Consider the following 23,173-nt stretch of genomic DNA (forward strand, 5'->3'; position numbering starts at 1 on the left):
CAGATTCATAGAACATAAAAAGTCACCTTCACACGTTTTCGAACACTGCAAGTCAAATAAACACAACATAACCATAGAAAACACTCAAATACTAAATAAAGAAACAAACATAAACAAACGCAAAATTAAAGAAGCCTTACTTATACAACAACTTAAACCCAAAATAAACCAATACAAAGGAACATCTTTATACTTTTTTTTTAAAATAATAAAATAAATTATATAAAATTATATATTCAAACATCTAACACCGCCCTCTAGATTCCGACACTCAGTTACACAACTCTTTTGAAACATGTAGTCAGCTTCCGGTCAGTAACCTCTTTCCTTCTTTGTGAACTTGACGATGACCGAAGAAGGTCGAAACGTTGTTCGCTCCTCGACGTAAAATATTTTCTCAACCCAAACGAACGGTTTTTAACATATATATTTCTCTGTATAAATATTATTCATCTGTTTTGTTCAACACATTGTTTTACTTCCTGATACAACATTTAGAACACTCGTAACCCTTGACCTTTCACTTACACTCCTCCATTTTCTTTTCTTGGCAGTTTGCCAGTACTGTTTTCAAACTATCGAAAGTCTACATTATTCATGATACAAATATCATTATATATTAAGTTAATGCCTGGCTTGTACAGCGGAAAGTCTGCGGGTTTACAACGCTAAAATGAGGTGTTTGATTCCCTTCTGTGGATTCAGGAGATAGCCAGATTTGGTTTTGCTATAAGAAAACACACACACATATTTTAAGTTATAAATATCTTTTCTGTCATAAATCACAAATTTGAAACTCTTCATATCCAGTACTTTAAATATATAAATTTGTTTTATATTTCTAATAAAATTACATCAGTCGCTTCACCATTTATCGTAAAAGAAACATCTTGAAATAAATGTTTTTTATATTATTTAAACAGCAAAGAGGACTGGAGAAAGTTCACTTGGTCTAAAACACATTTTTTTAAAAAGCTATAGAATTGTTGATGTTGTTTTAGAATTTCGCACACAGCTACTCGAGGGCTATCTGTGCTAGCCATCCCTAATTTTGCAGTGTAAGACTAGAGGGAAGGCAGCTAGTCATCATCACCCACCGCCAACTCTTGGGCTACTTTTTTACCAACAAATAGTGGGATTGACCGTCACATTATACACCCCCACGGCTGGGAGGGCGAGCATGTTTAGCGCGACGCGGGCGAAAAGCTATAGAAACTCACCGCTGTTGGAGAACAAATAATAATTGTATATATATATAATCGTATATTCTAGTTCCTCGTCTCTATAAATTATTAATGCAATACAAGATGGACAGTCAATCATTTTTACTTAAAGGTGATTGGAAGGCGCTACTGACTGGTTTTATTTCCTGTGGTCAATAACAAAATATTATGGACGGTGGAAAACAGTTTTATTGTTTCTTCCCTTACACAGCACGTCTTATCAAGTTTATTTTGTCTTCAACGTCTTATTATTTTTAAGACGTTACGTTTTGCTATTGTCGTTAAGTGCTAAGGTGAGGTTGAAAAGGTTTTACCTTCACTATTTTTTTAAATTCTTGAAGCTAAATTCTAAAACCTCTGATTCAATGCCTTCACATCGTCCTCTATGACAGAGCGGTAAGTTTAAGTTGTTAGAACATTTAAAATCTGTGTGTTATTCCCAAGACAGACAAACCAGTGTGGCTTTGTTCTCACAACAAACAAATAAAGTCTTCAGATATTTATACAGTTCCGTCATGTCAGAGAAATAAAACATTCTGTTGTTCATCTTTATTCTTATGAAACTCTTCAGAACCAGTGAATATTAGAAACATCACGACATGATTTAAATATATTGGTTATAATTATAGAAATCTAGATGTTCTTAATTTTATGTAACATATATTGTTATACTTTGGTTTTATTTGTAAAAAAAAAAGATTCCAATTAATTAACGCTACCTAAATATGCTAGTAAAAAGATTTAATAACTATTTGATAAATGAGAGAGGAAATATTAATAATGACAGCAAATAGAAAAAATACTTGATAACAAAAAAAAGAAATAATTTTCTATTTACTAAATTATTACACTAGGTGACGCTCTTTTATCGATTGTAACTCGTAATGAAAGTTTTCATTCAACACTAAATACATCTCTAAACTCCATTTTCTAAAATTGGTTGTCAAGTAATTATGGTAACCTATTTGACACAAACGTAAGGTAGGGGTCCAAGGTACGAGAGTAGCATACATCTCATAGTTAGAATAGAGAAAGACAGTTATACATGTCAAAGTCATGTTTCTCCAGAAAACAGATGAAATTTATATCACATTCACGAAATAATGTTGTATACTATCTACTATCAGAAGTAAAACATAAATACAGTTGAAGAAATGATGAAGGAGAGACTGCCTGTAGAAGAGACCACAATGAACAGCCACGTATTGAAACAGTACGTAGAGAGAAATGGCTACTTTTGTGTAAAATACCTGGTTTGACTGGTCGATATTTGATTCATTATCATAATCTATTGTTATAGTTGACATTGCAACAGGGAATGTGTTTTATGTTTAATTTTAATAAAATAAAGACAAGTATAAATGTTTTCTCCAAACTGTGTGTTATCTGTGGACCTGATTCGACTTGAAACGTCAATCAAAGAAGCCTTTCTCAAATGACAACATCTTGTATCAACATTCTTTGATCTTCAGAATGCTTATGACAGAACATGGAGGAATGGCATTTTGCAAGACCTCCACATACATGGGTTATGTGGTCATTTGCCAATTTTTATCAAACATTTTTAATAAAGAGACAATTCCACGTTGGTGTAGGTTCGACACTTTCCTGTTTCTTTCTACAGTAACTTGGAGTCCCTCAAAGCTGCGTTTTGAGTGTCTCACTTCTCAGTATCAACATTGAGGCCATCACTGATAAACTCCCTCATACTGTTGCAAGTGAGATCTGTGTCAACGATTTTCATATCTTATGTCTGTCGTCGAGCATGAGCGACACTGAGCGTCAGGTACAGACTGCCCTCAAGCGTTTACTGAAGTGAACCAGATAAAACGGTTTTAACTTCTCTTTCTCTAAACTCGTTTACATTCATTGTTGCTGCCAATGAGATATTCTCTCCGATTCTGAACTCCTTATCGCTGAATTTGTGCTACCCGTGATTTGTGAGACAATGTTCTTTAGTACCCGTGATTTGTGAGACAATGTTCTTAGTACCCGTGATTTGTGAGATAATGTTCTTTAGTACCGTGATTTGTGAGACAATGTTCTTTAGTACCCGTGATTTGTGAGATAATGTTCTTTAACCCGTGATTTGTGAGATAATGTTCTTTAGTACCCGTGATTTGTGAGACAATGTTCTTTAGTACCCGTGATTTGTGAGATAATGTTCTTTAGTACCCGTGATTTGTGAGACAATGTTCTTTAGTACCCGTGATTTGTGAGACAATGTTCTTTAGTACCCGTGATTTGTGAGATAATGTTCTTTAGTACCCGTGATTTGTGAGACAATGTTCTTTAGTACCCGTGATTTGTGAGATAATGTTCTTTAGTACCCGTGATTTGTGAGACAATGTTCTTTAGTACCCGTGATTTGTGAGACAATGTTCTTTAGTACCCGTGATTTGTGAGATAATGTTCTTTAGTACCCGTGATTTGTGAGACAATGTTCTTTAGTACCCGTGATTTGTGAGACAATGTTCTTTAGTACCCGTGATTTGTGAGATTTGTGAGACAATGTTCTTTAGTACCCGTGATTTGTGAGATAATGTTCTTTAGTACCCGTGATTTGTGAGACAATGTTCTTTAGTACCCGTGATTTGTGAGACAATGTTCTTTAGTACCCGTGATTTGTGAGACAATGTTCTTTAGTACCCGTGATTTGTGAGACAATGTTCTTTAGTACCCGTGATTTGTGAGACAATGTTCTTTAGTACCCGTGATTTGTGAGACAATGTTCTTTAGTACCCGTGATTTGTGAGATAATGTTCTTTAGTACCCGTGATTTGTGAGACAATGTTCTTTAGTACCCGTGATTTGTGAGATAATGTTCTTTAGTACCCGTGATTTGTGAGACAATGTTCTTTAGTACCCGTGATTTGTGAGATAATGTTCTTTAGTACCCGTGATTTGTGAGACAATGTTCTTTAGTACCCGTGATTTGTGAGACAATGTTCTTTAGTACCCGTGATTTGTGAGACAATGTTCTTTAGTACCCGTGATTTGTGAGACAATGTTCTTTAGTACCCGTGATTTGTGAGATAATGTTCTTTAGTACCCGTGATTTGTGAGACAATGTTCTTTAGTACCCGTGATTTGTGAGATAATGTTCTTTAGTACCCGTGATTTGTGAGACAATGTTCTTTAGTACCCGTGATTTGTGAGACAATGTTCTTTAGTACCCGTGATTTGTGGAGACAATGTTCTTTAGTACCCGTGATTTGTGAGACAATGTTCTTTAGTACCCGTGATTTGTGAGATAATGTTCTTTAGTACCCGTGATTTGTGAGACAATGTTCTTTAGTACCCGTGATTTGTGAGACAATGTTCTTTAGTACCCGTGATTTGTGAGACAATGTTCTTTAGTACCCGTGATTTGTGAGACAATGTTCTTTAGTACCCGTGATTTGTGAGATAATGTTCTTTAGTACCCGTGATTTGTGAGACAATGTTCTTTAGTACCCGTGATTTGTGAGATAATGTTCTTTAGTACCCGTGATTTGTGGAGACAATGTTCTTTAGTACCCGTGATTTGTGAGACAATGTTCTTTAGTACCCGTGATTTGTGAGATAATGTTCTTTAGTACCCGTGATTTGTGAGACAATGTTCTTTAGTACCCGTGATTTGTGAGATAATGTTCTTTAGTACCCGTGATTTGTGAGACAATGTTCTTTAGTACCCGTGATTTGTGAGACAATGTTCTTTAGTACCCGTGATTTGTGAGACAATGTTCTTTAGTACCCGTGATTTGTGAGACAATGTTCCTTAGTACCCGTGATTTGTGAGACAATGTTCTTTAGTACCCGTGATTTGTGAGACAATGTTCTTTAGTACCCGTGATTTGTGAGACAATGTTCTTTAGGCTTAATTTTACCGTAAGCTGACCTTTATACAACACATCAAGCAGCTACGAAACGAATGTACCAGAGCACCGAACATTCTTCATGTCCTCTCTTCCTCCACTTGTGATGCAGGTCGATGTTCTATGCTAAAGATATATCGTGATCTTATTTGATCAAAGCTAGACTATAGGTCACTGGTCTATGGCTCTGCCAAGACCTCGGCCTTGAAGATGATGAACCCTGTTCATCATCAGGGACTTCAGCTCTGCTCCGGACCTTTCCGCACTTCTCCAGTGTAGAGCATGTACCTAGGGTTGTGTTTTTCTACCTTGGTGGGCCATGCTTTTTCAGATCTGCAATAGCTCCTTTTGGCCTTTGTATACAAACGCAGTTGTATGAATTGGGTCTATCGTCGGATAACATTGCTGTATGCACTGGTCAACGCATCCCACCATGATTTATTACGGATTTACAACGCTGAAATAAGGGGTCCAGTTCCTCTTGGTGAACTCAGCAGATAGCCCGATTTGGCTTTGCTATTAGAAAATCACACACTTTTCCGTAAAGCTTATGCAATTGTACTGCCCTCTACGCTTTAAAACAATACTGTGATCCAATAAGTGACAAAATGGTAAAATCAGAAACTGAGTTTTTATTAAGTTTTATCGAAAAAAAAATTAAATTATGAGGAATAAAATTATTATACACCGAATGATGTATCATTATGTATAAACACAAAGAGCAAGAAACAATCTCTACGTATTGTATAAAGTATTATGTGGATGAAGGAACAGATGTTGGACAGTAAGTAGGAGATTTTTAAATGTGTTTACATGTACACATATTTTTATTTTATTAAAATTAATCGCAAATTACTATATTATAGTGAATAATATGTCCACAAGAATCTAAACCAGGTATTTTACAGAAATAGCTATTTCTTTCTAGATATTGTTGTAACATATTGTTTCATCATCAATGTGTTCACTATGGTCACTTATTAGCAGTGTCCCAGTATTTACTTCATCTAAACCTATAACATTTACTCACTATAGTAACTTATTAGCAGTGTCCCAGTATATACTTCATCTAAACATATAACCTTTACTCACTATGGTAACTTATTAGCAGTCTCCCAGTATTTACTTCATCTAAACGTATAACCTTTACTCACTATGTTAACTTATTAGCAGTCTCCCAGTATTTACTTCATCTAAACGTATAACCTTTACTCACTATGGTAACTTATTAGCAGTCTCCCAGTATTTACTTCATCTAAACATATAACCTTTACTCACTATGGTCACTTATTAGCAGTCTCCCAGTATTTACTTCATCTAAACATATAACCTTTACTCACTATGGTCACTTATTAGCAGTCTCCCAGTATTTACTTCATCTAAACATATAACCTTTACTCACTATGGTCACTTATTAGCATTCTCCCAGTATTTACTTCATCTAAACATATAACCTTTTCGTCCCTGAAACAGCTGGTGAACATATCAAGACATGTAAATATTTTTTGTACAAACACGGACAACCTCGACTAAGATAATTAAGAAGTGGAAGGAACATGGTAAATGAAACAGTACTCAATAAACGGTTGAAAGTAAGAGATTTATAGCTGAAAAATTAGGAAGTTTTAATTTACAGTAACAAAGATAGTGTTACGTCTGATAGTTGTTAGCCTGTATTACTAGACGGATAATTAGTTTATTAGTTTGATTATATATCATGTTACATGTAATTGCCTAAACGTCGGAACCTGAAATAGAACCAACGTATTAAAGTTCAGGAAGCACCACTAAAAACCGGGTTTCGATACCCATGGGGGGCAAAGCGCAGCTAATCCAATGTATAGATTTGTGCTCATTGTGCACAGGTTGGTCCTCTGTCCAACGTCGGTGGAGATCTGGGAGAGGGTTGTACGCCTTTTCCGGGATCCGCCACTCTCGGCGGAGATCATACTGTATGTACCTTGTACCAGTCTCTGTTCCCGGCCATATGGCCTTTTCCTTCCAGTATGCCTTAACCATCTTTAAGTTCGTCATTTGGCTTCATCGAAACAAATTGGTTTTCGACCAGACGCCAGTGTCGTACTTTTTGATGCTGGGAAGAGCCAAATTTTAGCTGTTACTTTGCCTTGAGGCGGACTATCAGCCACTGGGTTCCGGGACATTTTACCATCTCTGGCGGCTGGACGTCTCGCCTCCTTGTGCGTTGGTCGGGTTTCGGGTGGATATCGGATTCTGAGCCGCCCTGTCTCCACTCCCCATTTGTCTTTCTATATTTTAGTATAAAATTCGTATTTATTGTTTTTTATGCATTTAATATTTTGTATATATTTAACGTTTTGTTTATATTTTGAGTTTTCTATTTCCTTCTATTTTGTAGATCATTACTGTTTTGTTTCCATTTAACTCTTGTTTTGTTTATATTTAGAGTTCTGTTTTCTATCTCTTTACGGTTTTGTTCTGTATGCCTTTAAAGTTTTGTTATCCAGTTATGATTTGTATGTCTTTAATGTCTTGTTTTGCATTTCTTTAAAGCTTTGTATATATTTAAAGTTTTGTATTGTATACATTTCTAGTTTTGATTTGTATTTGATTAGTGTATTTTTACTTATATATATTTCATGACACTTTGTACAGTTTATTGTTGTTATTTCATGACACTTTGTACAGTTTATTGTTGTAAATAAATTCAGTATCTCCTCCTCGTCGTATTTCATGTGAAGGCACTTCGGGTCCGACTCGATAATCCAGCATAGAGCGTGCCAGTGGTTCGTTGTTTTCTTGCCGTCATTCCCTGTGCCCAATACTGGTGTTTGTGTGTTGTTTGTTCACTGTAGTGTCCATTTCTGTATGTGTGTGCCACAACACTGTAGGTCGGTATGGCTACGGCCATCCGGTTTACTCTGTTCGGTCCATCCGTTTAGTGTGCCCGCGGCCTCGCTACCCTCGGCGATAATTGACACCTTAAACACTGCCGTGTGGAGTAGCCATGTCTACAACACATATGTCCGGATCCTGCTGGACAAAGACTTCTTCTCTGGGGACCAGTGAGTGTCTGTGGAGCCTGCTGCACAAAACATGAAATGGGTAACTCTCCAGTCGACCTCTTTTGAACTGTCCCACGATGTCATCAGGCACGTGTTGTCGGCCTGTGAGTCACTTCGATAAATCAAAAATGAGGCGCACCAGACGCGCCCAAATATGTGTACCGAGAACTGGCGTGTCTGTCTGGACATGAAGAAGCTGGTTCTTAACTTCATTTCAGTGAACGGCTGTGTCAACGTTGTGGTCTCGAAAGCTACATGTTTCATACTTGTCAGATGCCGCGGTGAGGGATTTGTCTGGCCTTTGGACACGACGGCAGTGCCTGTGATGTTCAGTGTGATGTGTGTTGTGATGGTCACACGCCTTCGCGTTGCCCGAGGCGTGTGGCGACGTATGCTGCAGTGGCTGCAGGGCCGCCGCGCGTAGAGAAGGACAAACTGGTTGGGGCGTCACCTATTCATCCCCGGTCATCGACAGCTGCTGAGGGTGGAGTCTCTGAGGGTGCGCCTGCTCCTGCAGCTGGCGCATTCTGGGAAGGAGGGTCTCGGTCCACTGCAGAGGGCCGGGTTTCACCCGCCGAAGTTGAGGAAGTTTCAGCTCCTGGGGAGGTGGGAGCACTTCTAGAGCTGTTCGGGTGGAGGGGCCTCTGAGAGACCCCAGTCCATCCTACTGGCCCCAGTTTGGATAGACCCCTGAGGGGGATCTGGACAAACCGGGTGATGCTGGGGCGTCCCTTGTCTTCATGGAGGTTCGGGCCTCTGTATCGGGTGGTGAGAGGGTTGAGGGCTGTAATGAGTTTTCACGCCCAAACCACCCCAGTACGTGTTGGATCCTACAAGGATTGTCCTCCCTCCTTTGTTAAGGGTTGGTCGGCTGAGGGAGATAGTGCCTCCGAGGTGTCCCAGGCTTCCCCTGCCGGCGGGGATGTGGCAGAGGTCCTGTGGGACCCCCAGTCAGACCTCGGCCATAGTAGGTATTATGGTCTTCTCCCATGATGCCGTGTTAGCTCCGACCCCGAGTTCCCATCACCTGACTCTTTCGACTGTTTGGTCGACTTTCCTAGTTTCTCGGGACTGGGAGAGGAGAATCAGGGAGAGCGGGAGCCCTGCAGCCCCGAGTCTTTTCCAGACTTCAGTCTGGATGTTCCTGTTGTGCAGCGGCGGTGGTTGGATGCCAGTGGCTGCAGCTGCAAAGAGTGGGTGGGGTCGGGTGGCCTCAAGAGCCACTCGCTCCCCTGCCTCAATCTGTCCAGTAAAAGCAACAACGTCACTGATTCTTTTCCTCTGATTGGTTGATGGGTTTTTCCTGCATTACTTTAAACATCCAGAAATATTTGAGATTGTTAAACATCTTTACATATTATCCCTCTTTAACCGCTTTGTGGTTGATACAATATTTTTGCAGGAGCTCCTTTTGCTTCTCGGAGGGTCCACTTTTCGTTTTACTCTCGCTATCCTGTCCGTTCCTTCTGGGCGTTTGGCACGACGCTTGCACGGGGTGTGGAGAATCCTCTTTCACCAACATTTTAATGGCACCATTCTTACGTTACATAGTGATGCTGTGGGCGGGTTTTGTGCGTTGATGTTTTCGCTGGGGGGTCGTAAGATTCGTTTTGCAATGTCTAGGCGCTTGCACAGTCTGGGGAGCGGGAAGTTTTCTTCTCGGGCTTGGAAGGTTCATGGTTACACAGGCCGATATCGTCCTTGGTGGCGACTTCAACTGCGTCTTGGATCCTCATCTCGACAAGATTAAGGGTGATCCTCTTTCTGGTGTTCGGTGTACGTGGTCTCTGTGTGCAGTGCTGTCGGATTTCGACTTTCCCAATATCTGGCGTGTGCTGTGTGGGGTCTGCTTTTGTGACAACTTAGATTGGTTAGGGCGTTTCTTGTCGCCTTGACAGGTTATATGTAACACCTGGCCATCGGCAGAGCCTCAGTGGAGCTGCAGTTCACCAGGTTGGGGATGTCTCGTTTAACGTGTCCGACCATCGGGCACTTCTCACCTCATTCTGGGATTTTGTCCCCGTTTTACGGGCCCTGATGTGTGGAGGCTCAACGTCTGCCTCCTTGCTGAGGATGAGGTTAGATACGAATTGATTGTCCTTGTTTGGGGGCTCTGCATTGTCAAGTCTGTCATTGGGTCCTGGGATCAGGTCTGAAGGAAGCCTGTCCCTCCTTGTTGAGGCAAGCTGGCATGCGCCGTCTGGTGTTGCGAGAAACTCAGGACGTCTTGGCTGCCTTGCTCCGTGGCAGGCCGATGGAACGCTAGGTCCTCTCGGACATCTAGAACCTACGCATGGTTTTTTGTAAGATCTGTACTTATAAATTTTAAAGTATAGAATATTAAAAATAGCGGAATGTCTTGTTATAATGTTATTTTATTCTTGACTGAAACTGTGGGGACTTACCGAAATGTTATCGAATGTACAGAAAATTTTGTTTGTTGTTATGTTCCTCTTACCTATTATTGTTTCACTGGACGTGGAGGAAATGTAGGAAGCTAGTGGTTCAAAATGTTAAATAAAACGATTAACGCTGATGATACTTGAATATTCACTTGTAATGGTATTATCATTAGAAAATATAAACCAAATTTGTATTTTTAATATGTTGGATATGGAGTGTTTCCCATTTGTAAATTATGAAAACAAAGAATTGTAAAACAGTTAATATATAAGGATATTTGTAATACGAAAAGTGTAAAATACGTTCGAAACAATGAAAACAGTTCTGGCAAACTTCCAATGAAACTAAGTACAAGTGTGATAGTGTACAGCCAAGGGCTGAAACACGCGTGTTATAAATATGTATCAGGAAGTACAACAACGTGTTCAGCAAAACAGATATGGGGTAATTATGCTGAATAAGTAACATAAAACAGTTGAATCGTATGAATTATATGAACGTTTATATACATTATTTGGACTAACACGAGAATTCATGAAACTTATTATTGTATTTAAAATTGTATAAAACAAATTAAAATTGAAAAAAAGATGGTTAGTTAACACATTGACTGCCAATTCAAGACAACAGTGGATTATGCGATTGTACTGCCCTCTAAGCTTTAACACAATATATTGACCCTGTTGGACAGTGAGAAGGAGATTTTTAAAGTGTTTACATTAATACTTACCTTTATTTAATGAATAAAAATTCATTACATTATAGCGAATAATATGTCCACTGGAGTTTACAAACCAGGTATTTTACAGAAGTAGACATGTCTAATTGTTTCATTATCTATTTGTTCACTATGGTCTCTTGCACTTATTATGAGTTTGCCAGTGTTAACTTCACCTGAACATATAACGCTTTTCTCCCCTGGAGCAACTGGTGAACATATTAACTCATGTAAACATGTAAGCATAATTATAACCCTTGGAAAAGGTGAGAATGACCAATGTAAACTTCCTGGACGAATGGTGAAGATATTTTTATTTTTGGTAACAGTCTTTTTTAAATAAGAAAGAGTTTAGAGGTTACAGCCTAAAGTTAAAGACTAATTTTAAATGTTTTTAAAATATTAAGTTGAAGAACAACAACATGATGACAAATGTGTTAAAGACAAGAAAAACAGAGCAGGTTCAAAGCACAATAAATGTGAAGCAATGCACGACATATAAGGAATATAAACATTAGATGTTGTTTTATTATATTATGAAGGAATTGAATTTGGAGGAAAGGAACTGATACCAAAAGTGGATTTCAAACCAAAGTTGCTGGTGTTGGAGAAATGTATTCCTTAGATAAAAAATCCCTTTAAATCTCTGAATTTGGGTTGAAGGAAAGAAATGTTTTAAATAAAAACTTTAAAATCAAACATTAAAGAAAAGGAAGGAAGATTATGAGTGAAAACTGTTACACCAGACACTTTAAACTGATGTATTAGTGTCTCAACTATTTGTTGTACAAAACGACATCAAATTTTGAGTTTAAATAAGAGAAAAATGTCTGAAGTACTTCTTGTGACTGGTTTAATAATATTAGAATTAGTTAATCTGTTTTCCTGAGACGCCATATTTTCAAAAGGTGTATTCATCTGTGGAGCGCTATACTTTCGCTTTCTTGAAAGCAAGAAAAATGAAACTTGATATCTTTTTTAAATTTATATGTTAAGTTGACACATATAATAATTTATAATTTTATTTTATTCAAAATATGTAATAAAACTCGGATGTAAACGTAAGTTTATTATTGAACCATTAAAATAATCAAATTCCTCAACCTACACGGTACAGTGGTACTGGTAGTTTAGTATAAAATATATCCCAAGATATATCTGATATTCAGTATTCTATTTTTATCTAACAATTAGCTTGGATATATTCTATATTCCATAGTTTTGGCAGATATCAATGTTAGGAATTGATGACGTCATGATATATAGATTGTTGATGTTACTCACAAATACATGAACTATTTGTTCGCTCATGAGCTGAGTTTGCGCATTCGGCTTATAAATAACATTATTTATTCAAATAAAATTAATTACAGACCATTTCCAAGAGCTATTTTTCCAAGAGATTTTTTTGTTTGTGCATGAAAAAAGTTTAGCTAAATATAAAAGAAAATGCAAAGCTCAACCCTGTTAAACACCATATAATATAATACCATCAGCTACACACATCTATGTTATCTTATCTGTTAAACACCATATAATATAATACTTTCAGCTACAAACATCTGTGTTATCCTGTCTGTTAAACACCATATAATATAATACCTTCAGCTACAAACATCTGTGTTATCCTGTCTGTTAAACACCATATAATATAATACCTTCAGCTACAAACATCTGTGTTATCCTCTCTGCTAAACACCATATAATACCTTCAGCTATAAACGTCTGTGTTATCCTGTCAGTTAAACACCATATAATACCATCAGCTACAAACGTCTGTGTTATCCTGTCTCTTAAACACCATATAATACCTTCAGCTACAAACGTCTGTGTTATCCTGTCTATTAAACACCATATAATACCTTCAGCTACAAACGTCTGTGTTATCTTGTCTATTAAACACCATATAATACCTTCAGCTACAAACGTCTATGTTATCCTGTCTATTAAACACCATATAATACCATCAGCTACAAACGTCTGTGTTATCCTGTCTCTTAAACACCATATAATACCTTCAGCTACAAACGTCTGTGTTATCTTGTCTATTAAACACCATATAATACCTTCAGCTACAAACGTCTATGTTATCCTGTCTATTAAACACCATATAATACCATCAGCTACAAACGTCTGTGTTATCCTGTCTCTTAAACACCATATAATACCTTCAGCTACAAACGTCTGTGTTATCCTGTCTGTTAAACACCATATAATACCTTCAGCTACAAACGTCTGTGTTATCCTGTCTATTAAACACCATATAATACCTTCAGCTACAAACGTCTGTGTTATCCTGTCTGTTAAACACCATATAATACCTTCAGCTACAAACATTTGTGTTATCCTGTCTGTTAAACACCATATAATACCTTCAGCTACAAACGTCTATGTTGTCCTGTCTATTAAACACCATATAATACCTTCAGCTACAAACGTCTGTGTTATCCTGTCTGTTAAACACCATATAATACCTTCAGCTACAAACGTCTGTGTTATCCTGTCTGCTATATCGTGATGTAAAAGTTCAAATAGGAATTAATAATATACTCCTCATAGACATTGGATGCAACTTTTCGGACTTCCGTATATTTTGATTTCTCATGATGTCTCTCTGAATTCCTTGTAAACAGACATTAATGGTGTTTGACAAATGTGTAGAGAAACATGAAGGGGGAGGTCTAGAAATTTAATGTACAAAACATTCCTTCAATGGAAATTTCTCCCCGCAGTGTGCGTAGCGCAGATAATATATTGCCCCTGCTAATATAGCGGTATGTTTACGGATTTACAGCGTTAACATCAGGGGTTCGATTCCCCTCGGTGGGCTCAGACGATAGCCCGATCTTAAGAAAACACACACCCACTCACAGACCCCTCAGGTGTAATTTTGTCGGTGGTGGAAGAAAAGTCTACACCCTTGTTCTTGTACCATTACCTCAGGTTATGAATGTTTCACAGTTGGACTAAACCCGGTATATTCCGACAGTTAGGAAGGTAGGTGGATTTTTACAAGCTGTCTAAGATTTCAAAAGTAGGGACAGCTCGCTTCGTACGAAATTAACAAATGAAAAACATATTAGTGCACTAAGACTCTTACAGATGGCGTAATTATCGAAACAAAACAGTAATTAAAATGTATCGTTTTTTATATTGTTTAAGGTTTTTAAATAATCGAATGACACTTCAATTTTCGTACTGTCCTCTACCTTTTAAAAATAAATTTTTGAAGTTAACCTGAGAATTTTTGACGCTGTTAAGTTTCCAAGATGGTAAATTCTAGAGGCTTATACAATATTTACAACAATTGTTAGATTTCTACAAAACATTTCAAAAGCAATTTGTAGTAAAATATTTTATTCGGAATTTTTATCATTAAGTGTAAACAGAAATAACAAGTGGCATGTGATGTGTGAAGTAAATTATCGCGCTAACAGCTAAGCAAGACAGGATTCAATCAGTTATTAAAACTAAATTATTAGTAGGAACAAAAAGTGTTGTGAAAGTTTTATTTTTGCTAAATGTTAAATATAGATGCACATCATGGTTCATATTATAAGTACTATTGTATATTTTTAATATTCACTGCTTGTGAAGATTTTCTTGTTTCGTACCAATAAAGATATATATACCATGTTTTGTTACTGTGACAGAACAGTATAAATATCTGAACACTTTGTTTGTTATAAGAACAAAGTCACAATGGTGTTTCTGTTGTGTAACTACTTAAACTTATGCTGTACTCTAGGGAGCTATGTGAAGGTGTTGAGTCAGCCGTTTTAGAATTTAGCTTCATGAATTAAAAAAAGGCCCGGCATGGACAGGTGGTTAAGGCGTTCGGCTCATAATATCAGGGTCGAATCCCCGTCGCACCAAATGTGCTCGCCCTTTTAGCCACAGGGGCGTTATACAGTTACAATCAATCCCACTACTCGTTGTTTAAAGAACAATCTAAGAGTTGGTGGTTGGGGTGATAACTAGCTGTCTTCCTTTTAGTCTTACACTAGTAAATTAGGGACGGCTAGCACAGATAACCCTCGTGTAGCTTTGCGCGAAATTACAAAAGAAACAAGCGACTGCCGACCTATTTTTATTATACACTAATTTGATCATTACAGAGATATTATGTTCAACAGTTCTATCACGTATTGTTAATGTTAAATATGTTCTTATCACCTTACATTGTTATCAATCTATGTATTGTTGTGTATAACGTTAAAAAAATCAATCTTTGTGATGATAGTTTTTTTTTCTGAAGCGGAGAGTTTGGTTCACTGATAAGCGCGTGAGAACAGAATGTCCTGGTTCATGGTGTTTTTTCACACGTGCTATACCTGGGTTACTTTGAAATCTTGCCACTTAAAACTAACGTTTCAACGTTACTTTCATCGTTGTTTACAAAAATCTTCACCCGAGCCACTATGTAACTGAAGACATTAAAATATTTTTGTTTTTTATTTCCACACAAAAACAACATCAAAATGATGAGAAACTTTGTCCTCTGAGAACCTCAGAAGAAGAAAATTTCGTAATCTCTAAATTTTCTAAATATATACATGTAAAGAAGACAACAGATTAACCATAATAAATAATTAGATAAGAGTTTCACATGTTTGGAACTGTAGTATATCATAAAACTGTACAAATGACTTCTGTCATGTAACAAACAAGAGTATGTCATCACACTGAACTAAGTGTATGTATACCGTCCTGATACAGCTAGGTGGTGAGTGACTCGAATTCTTATGATAACGAGTATGAATCCCCCATTCATGAAACTTGTTCGCCCATTCAGCTAAAGAGGCGTTATAAGTAACGGTTGATCCCAGAATTTGTAAATAAAAAGTAACTAACAGTTGATGGTGGATGGTGATGGCTATTAGCCTTCCTTTTTATTAACTAACAGTTGATGGTGGCTGGTGATGGCTATTAGCCTTCCTTCTTATTAACTAACAGATAATGGTGGATGGTGATGGCTATTAGCCTTCCTTCTTATTAACTAACAGATAATGGTGGATGGTGATGTAACTTGTTCATGAAACTTGTTCGCCCATTCAGCTAAAGAGGCGTTATAAGTAACGGTTGATCCCAGAATTTGTAAATAAAAAGTAACTAACAGTTGATGGTGGATGGTGATAGCTATTAGCCTTCCTTCTTATTAACTAACAGTTGATGGTGGATGGTGATGGCTATTAGCCTTCCTTCTTATTAACTAACAGATAATGGTGGATGGTGATGGCTATTAGCCTTCCTTCTTATTAACTAACAGATAATGGTGGATGGTGATGGCTATTAGCCTTCCTTCTTATCTCACTCAGGTAACTTGAGGACGGCTAGCGCAGATAATTCTCGTATAAATTTGTGGGAAATTTAAAAGTTAAACAAAGAATCAAACAACGTGTCAACATGATTAGGATAGAAAAATCATTTATTTAGCCTGTATACTTATGGTTAAATAAATGTCTTTATAGACACCTGTGTGTTCTAAAGTTAAAATAACTACGTTTTGTCTATAATATCGCACATCGAGACTCGTTTGTTCTGATGTTACAAAAGCTACGTGTGTTCCACACGATTTATTGATATATAAACCATTTGTGAATATACATGAAACACAACTACTTACATGTTACTATCCATTCTACCCTAATCACACAACTTCATTTCCACTTACAATTTTAAAGTCTTTCCACCACTACATGAGCCACTTTAACAGAAATGTATCACATGTAAATAACAAATAATCACTCACAGCTTCCTATTGGTTCAATCTGTCTCTCTACATGTTTCTATAATATTGTAATATATTCTTGACGTCAGCTGTTACTGGAATCATTCTGATTGGTTGTGATGTTCTCAGAACTGTGCATCTCATTAAAAATACGACTATATAAGCTGAGTATCAGGACCCTAGTCTAACTGTATATTTAACACTCCAATAAAACGTAGTCGAAGTGCCTAATAATTAAACACTCCTTGGTAATATAATTTTTATATCTTGTTTGAGAGTATTTCTTTATAATAGTAATTATAATGAATATTAAACTAAGTACAGATCTTAAGTACTTATTTGAATAATTATTTTTATCATGTTAACACAAACTAATATTTTGTTTTCATTTCATAAATTGATATTTTACCACAGTCATGGTAACTTCAACGTTTTTCTATTCATTGTTAAACTTTAATTCTGTGTGTTTTCGTTGATCGGTCTGGTATTGTTCTTAGATATAAACTTTCTTTAATAAAGAAGTTTTTACTTTCATATTTTATAAAGTTCAAGAAACCTCAAAGAAAAGAAAAATTTCAATATAAAATCATTTTTGTTGTTAAACGGTATTTACAAAATCTAATTTTTATCATATAGAAATCTTACATTAGATTTCATTAGTTATTGTAATGGTTTTAGTGTTCCTGTGATAAATCGGGAACTTGTTTCTTCTGTAACTCTCTACTTCCGCTTATAAAAAGTACTTCTGTTATCATATATCTGGAGCTAGTAAGATATAGAATTCATGGGCTGTACTAAGTGTCGAGCTTTTATTTTAGGCTTTGTTAAAAGTCACATTTCTGTAACTGTATTAATACTGATTTTAACAGATCAGAGAAATGAAGACTACAACAATTATTATACTTTTGATGTTTACAACACTGTTGGAATCAACTCCAGGTGAGAGTATGAATTCTTTGACACCAAATTCATACAAACAGTTTAAATGGTATGATAGAAATATCAATTATAAGTTACGTTTGTCTTTATCGTTTAAGAAACTGCCACAATGTTTATTTCTTCTCATTAACGGAATGTAACATTAATATTATGTAACATAATATTTAATGAAAGTAAATTTATAACAACGACGTGTATCTAAAAATTCGAATATTGTCTATAATGAAAGAATGTAATAAATAATACTTCTCTTGACGACTATATATTTCACAACAATTTAAAGTGGGAAATTAAATTATTTTAAAATGATTACATGTGTGAAACAGCAACACAGGGTGACACAACCATGCATTTTTATAAATTTGTTCTTATAACTTTTGAAGTAAACATTTTAATTTAACTTGCATTTGTTGCTACAACTGAATATCAAACTGAAAGTAAGTAATATAGACAATAATATAACAGATAATTGATTCATATACGTTTGTTGTAAATTAACGAGTGTATAAAATACTAATTACATTAATACGACAGCTGTTTATATGATTGGTCTTGTGCTGTCTTTTTTTTTATGACATACAATCCACAGCCTTGAGAACAATATATCGTATTCTATACAATGTAATACACACATATTTTCTTTAAAAAATCTTAAAATCACCCATGAGTGTCCCAAGATAAGAGTGATGGGTTAAGACAAGAGGTTAACTTGGGATCTACTCAAATTGGCCTATCATACAGATCGTAATGTCATTACTTACTCATTACAAGTATCTTCAGTAGTATAAAACAATTGAACTAATATTGTCGATATACTGTGGAATATATTATGTGTTTACTCAGTAAATTGAAGAAAGTCAAGGATATATTAAAGTGTTAGTTGTAAAGTCAATTTTTTATTAGAATTCTCTGTCACAAATTAGGGTTCGTCTTCCACGATGTAGCCTCTAACTAATGCGTAAAGTACGGTATTTAGTGTGCAAGCTAACCAACGGAGAATCACTTTAATGTGTTTTTATAGAGAAATTTTATGTACTTTTAGTGACGCAACGGAAAGTTGAAATTTGATATAAGATACTGTTCTGGAAACAAGAAAGTAGATTGGTTTATACATTAATAATAATAGATTTTTACTGACAAACTAGTCAAATTAACGTAACTGTTAAAGATGACTATTTTTTGTGACGTGTTCTGTAACACCAACGGTTGATCTTGGTATTGACGTAATTTTAATAGTTTCATGAATATAATGTTTATTAGCTAGGCTTCACAAGTAGATAAACAGTGACGATTTAAAAATCATAATAAAATATTACAGGCGATATATATTTTAATGACGTCACTTTGTTTACTACCTGAACTAGTGGGGAATTTCCGAAATGGCATCGCATGTCCAACAAATTTTGTTCACTGTGATGTTCCTCCTTCATATTGTTGTGATGGAGCTGGAGGTGGACTTCTAGGTACAACTGGAGGTGGAGGTGGAGCTTTCGGTTTAAGTGTATTTGGAAGTAGAAGTTTTGGAATTTGAATTACAGGAAGCATATGGTTTAAAGTGAAGAAGGAAGCGATATATTCTGAGGATACTTTAGTATCCATATGAAATTTTGTTGTCAATAAAAATACAAAATAAAAATAATTATTGTGTTTGTTTGTTATTAAGTTCAAAACTGACAAATGTGTATTTTAGTTATGACCACACCAAGGATCGAAACTTGAATTTTAACTTTATAAGATTTCGATGTTATCAGTTTGTCAACTGAAGTTAAGTGACTTTTAAGCTTTTAACCAAGTAGTTGCCAATAAAATATTTAAAAACATGTTTCGAAATAAAAATATGTTGTTTTTTTATAAGAACAAAGCCACACTGGTCTATCTGCTTTGTTCACTTGTGAATAATACATCGCATTTGAACGTTGTAACTACATAAACTTACCGCTGATCCACAGGAGACTATGTGAAGACGATGGGTTAGCTGTTTTAGAATTTACTTTCATGAATTAAACAAATAGTAGAAGTAAAACGTATGTATTGAACCCATCGTTTATTCTTAACGACAATAGCAACACTTAACGACTTGTGAATGAAAAAGGTTTGAATGAAGACAAAAAATAATTCATATCATGTGAAGAAACACTGAAGCTGATATTGAATTCCTTAACTCTGGGAAGAGAGCGGTTGAAGAACAATACTTAACGTAACACTGATAACTTTCCACGCTTACATGGTAGATTCTAGAAGTTAATAAAGTATTTACAAAACCAACAGATTTTTAACAAACGTTGTTGTTTGGAGTTTGTCGCTGGAGGACCTAGAGTAGGAACTTAAAATAGTTTACACATGGAAACGTTTCTTCAAACACTGACCATATTTATATAATTCGACATACATAAGTGTGAAATAGTACATTTTAAAGGATTAGTGAGTTTTTATTTACTGAACCAAATACAGTGTAATGTCTTATTGTTGGTAGCAAGTTTAATGTGTTATTAGTATACGGATAATAAGTTTCTGAGTTTGGTTATATAGCAAGTTACATGAGATTATCTTAATGCCGGAACATGAAATAAAACCAATGTGTTAAAGTACAAAAAGCACCGCTTAAAACCGAGATTCGATACCCATGGTGGGCATAGCACAGATAGCCCATTGTATAACATTGTGCTTATTTCCAAAACAAACCAAAGAAACAAGTACAGGAAGTAATTTGGTATTTAATTAAACATCTCTCATACAGAAGTATCTACAGTATTATTATGCACCAGTTATTACATACAAAACATATTCTTACACTGTGATGTAACGATGTGTTTTTCTGGTGTTAGTCTATTTAGAATCCTATACAGTTGAACTGTTGAAAAATTGATACTATAAACAAAATATAAATTACAAAGAACAGAAAGTCGTTTAGTATCATATTTTATGTAACTAATGATAAATAATGTATAGCAGTGTTATTTAGAGTGTAGTGATTAACCACAAACAACATATCTACTTTATTAAGTAACGAGACACTTTAAGGTTAGGAGTCTATTTTAAAACATATATAGTTGAACTGTCAATAAAGATGAACCTTGAACTTCAATTATTGGTAAATGGGAACCAGATTCTAATAACACAAAAAGTCACCTTCACACGTTTTCTAATGCTGCAAATCAAATAAACACAACATAAACAAATGCAAAATTAAAGTAGCCTTACTTATACAAGAACTCAAGCCCAAAATAAACCAATAGAATGGAACATTTTTGCACCTATATTAATAAATATAATCAAACATCTTAGCACGCCCTCTACATTCCTACACTCAGTTACACAACCCCCTTCAAACATATGGTCAGCTATCGGTCAGTTACTTCTTTCTTTATTTGTGAATCTGATGATGACCGAAGAAGGTCGAAACGTTGTTCGCTTCTCCACGTAAAATATTTTCTCAACCCAAACGAACCGTTTTACATATATATTTTTCTCTACAAGTGGGTTTTTTCGTCATCAATGATGATGTACGTATATGGAAAGGTGGAAAAATGTTCAAGGAAATCACAAACACTTCAACTGTAACGGTTATAAAGATAACAACTATAACTGTAATGTTTCTTGATTATCTGTAATGACGATAAAACGAACTTGTAGAGAAAATTATGAAGTGCTTTCTCTACCCATACCAGCCGTTTTTATATACATAATATTTCTTGATTGGTTGGTTCAGAGTGGTGAGGTTTCATCAACGACTCATCTACACGAACGTAGATAAACACCATGAGCCAATAAATCCAGTTCTCACGCCCACATCTGGGAACAAACCGCTCAGCCCCAGATAATATAGAATAATCTGAATATAATTTAAGAGGACTTTGAACGTTTTCAAAAGATAGTTTGACATATTGCAGGTTACAATATTCATATATCAACCTTACACACATTTCATGTATTAACATAATTTATTGCACTGTTCAGTTAACTGCCGATTTTGTGAAGATAGTTTACACTTGGAGTAGGTACATATTTCTTAAAAGTAAACATTCCATGTGAGTCTACTAGTGAAGGTAATACCAATAAATTTAACTGTTGGTTGACCTTGGACTTGGTATTATATAATTGGAAACTTTCGTTGTTAGCTTTCTTTATGTTCCTATTTAGAGTCCTTACAGTGTGATTTAAACAGATCTAGCCAATTTTTAAAAAGGAAGCCAAAGGTCTTCAAATATTTATGTCGTTTCTTTATGTCAAAAAAATATCACAGTCTGCCATTTAAAATTCATTATTATTACAAAAAACAAACAGTTCAGAATATGAACAAAATACAATTGTTTGACATTGTGAACAGGAACAAGAAGATATTGTTGAAATAATGCCACTATTGGTGATTGTTTTACAACAACCCTTCTTGCAACAGAGTAGCGAGAAACATCTTAAAATTATCGTTCAGGTTTCATAATAATATATTGCTGCTTGAGTGTTTAGTGAGTTATTGTTTTATCATTAGAACTAACTTGAAGCACCTAATAACAAAATATAGATTTGTAAGTTCTCACACTTATTGCTGGATCACAGGTGAACCATTAAAATTTAGGAAAAATATAATGTTAACATTAAGACTTTGTGGTTGTACTCACGTGTGGATCAGAGACAAATGGAGAAATGTAAAGTAGCCAGTTACTGTTGTGTTATAAGAATACAATTGATATATCTGTTCTGGAAACTTAGTGTAGGTTGCAACAACATGTAGAGATCAGTATCAACTGGTATGTAAAATGTAGACCCTGGTTGACATATTATAAACTATAATATTGTATTTTGTAATTTACAACACAACAGAGAATGCTCATATTTAATATTAAACGAAATGTAAACAAGTATACATGTAAGAATGTTTAAATGTCTTGTATAACATCTTCCGAACTAAACAAAATGTCTCCTATATAACGTATTGAAGGAAACAAACAAACAGCTGACACATTTTAAAGATAGATAGATAGAGTATTTGTACTGACAAAATAAGTTATAATTACAGTTAACCATCAGGTGAGACATGAACACCATGTGTTCACGAGTGTAAGAATTACACTTTTACATTTTAGTTTCTTGTTGAGAAAATTCGGTAACTTTTGTTATGTCGTATAAAAATAAAAACTACACATAATTATAAACTAGAATGAACTGTTTCTAGTTTTGATATGATACACTAGTCAACACCTCTTGGACAATTCTTATTAACTGAATAGTGGGATTTCAACGTCATTCTTATTGTGTCTTCT

At 35.4% G+C, this 23,173-nt stretch overlaps 1 long non-coding RNA gene across 1 annotated transcript; it reads left to right on the forward strand.

The window, feature by feature from the left end:
* The first annotated feature begins 17,166 nt into the window (after positions 1-17,166).
* LOC143239244 (uncharacterized) lies at positions 17,167-19,712 on the forward strand. Its single transcript, XR_013021076.1, has 3 exons — positions 17,167-17,224; positions 17,846-17,915; positions 19,280-19,712. It is a non-coding gene; the product is annotated as an uncharacterized LOC143239244 (long non-coding RNA).
* Positions 19,713-23,173: the final 3,461 nt, after the last annotated feature.

The sequence above is a fragment of the Tachypleus tridentatus genome, chromosome 13, assembly GCF_004210375.1.
Source record: "Tachypleus tridentatus isolate NWPU-2018 chromosome 13, ASM421037v1, whole genome shotgun sequence".
NCBI classification, from domain to species: Eukaryota; Metazoa; Arthropoda; class Merostomata; order Xiphosura; family Limulidae; genus Tachypleus; species Tachypleus tridentatus.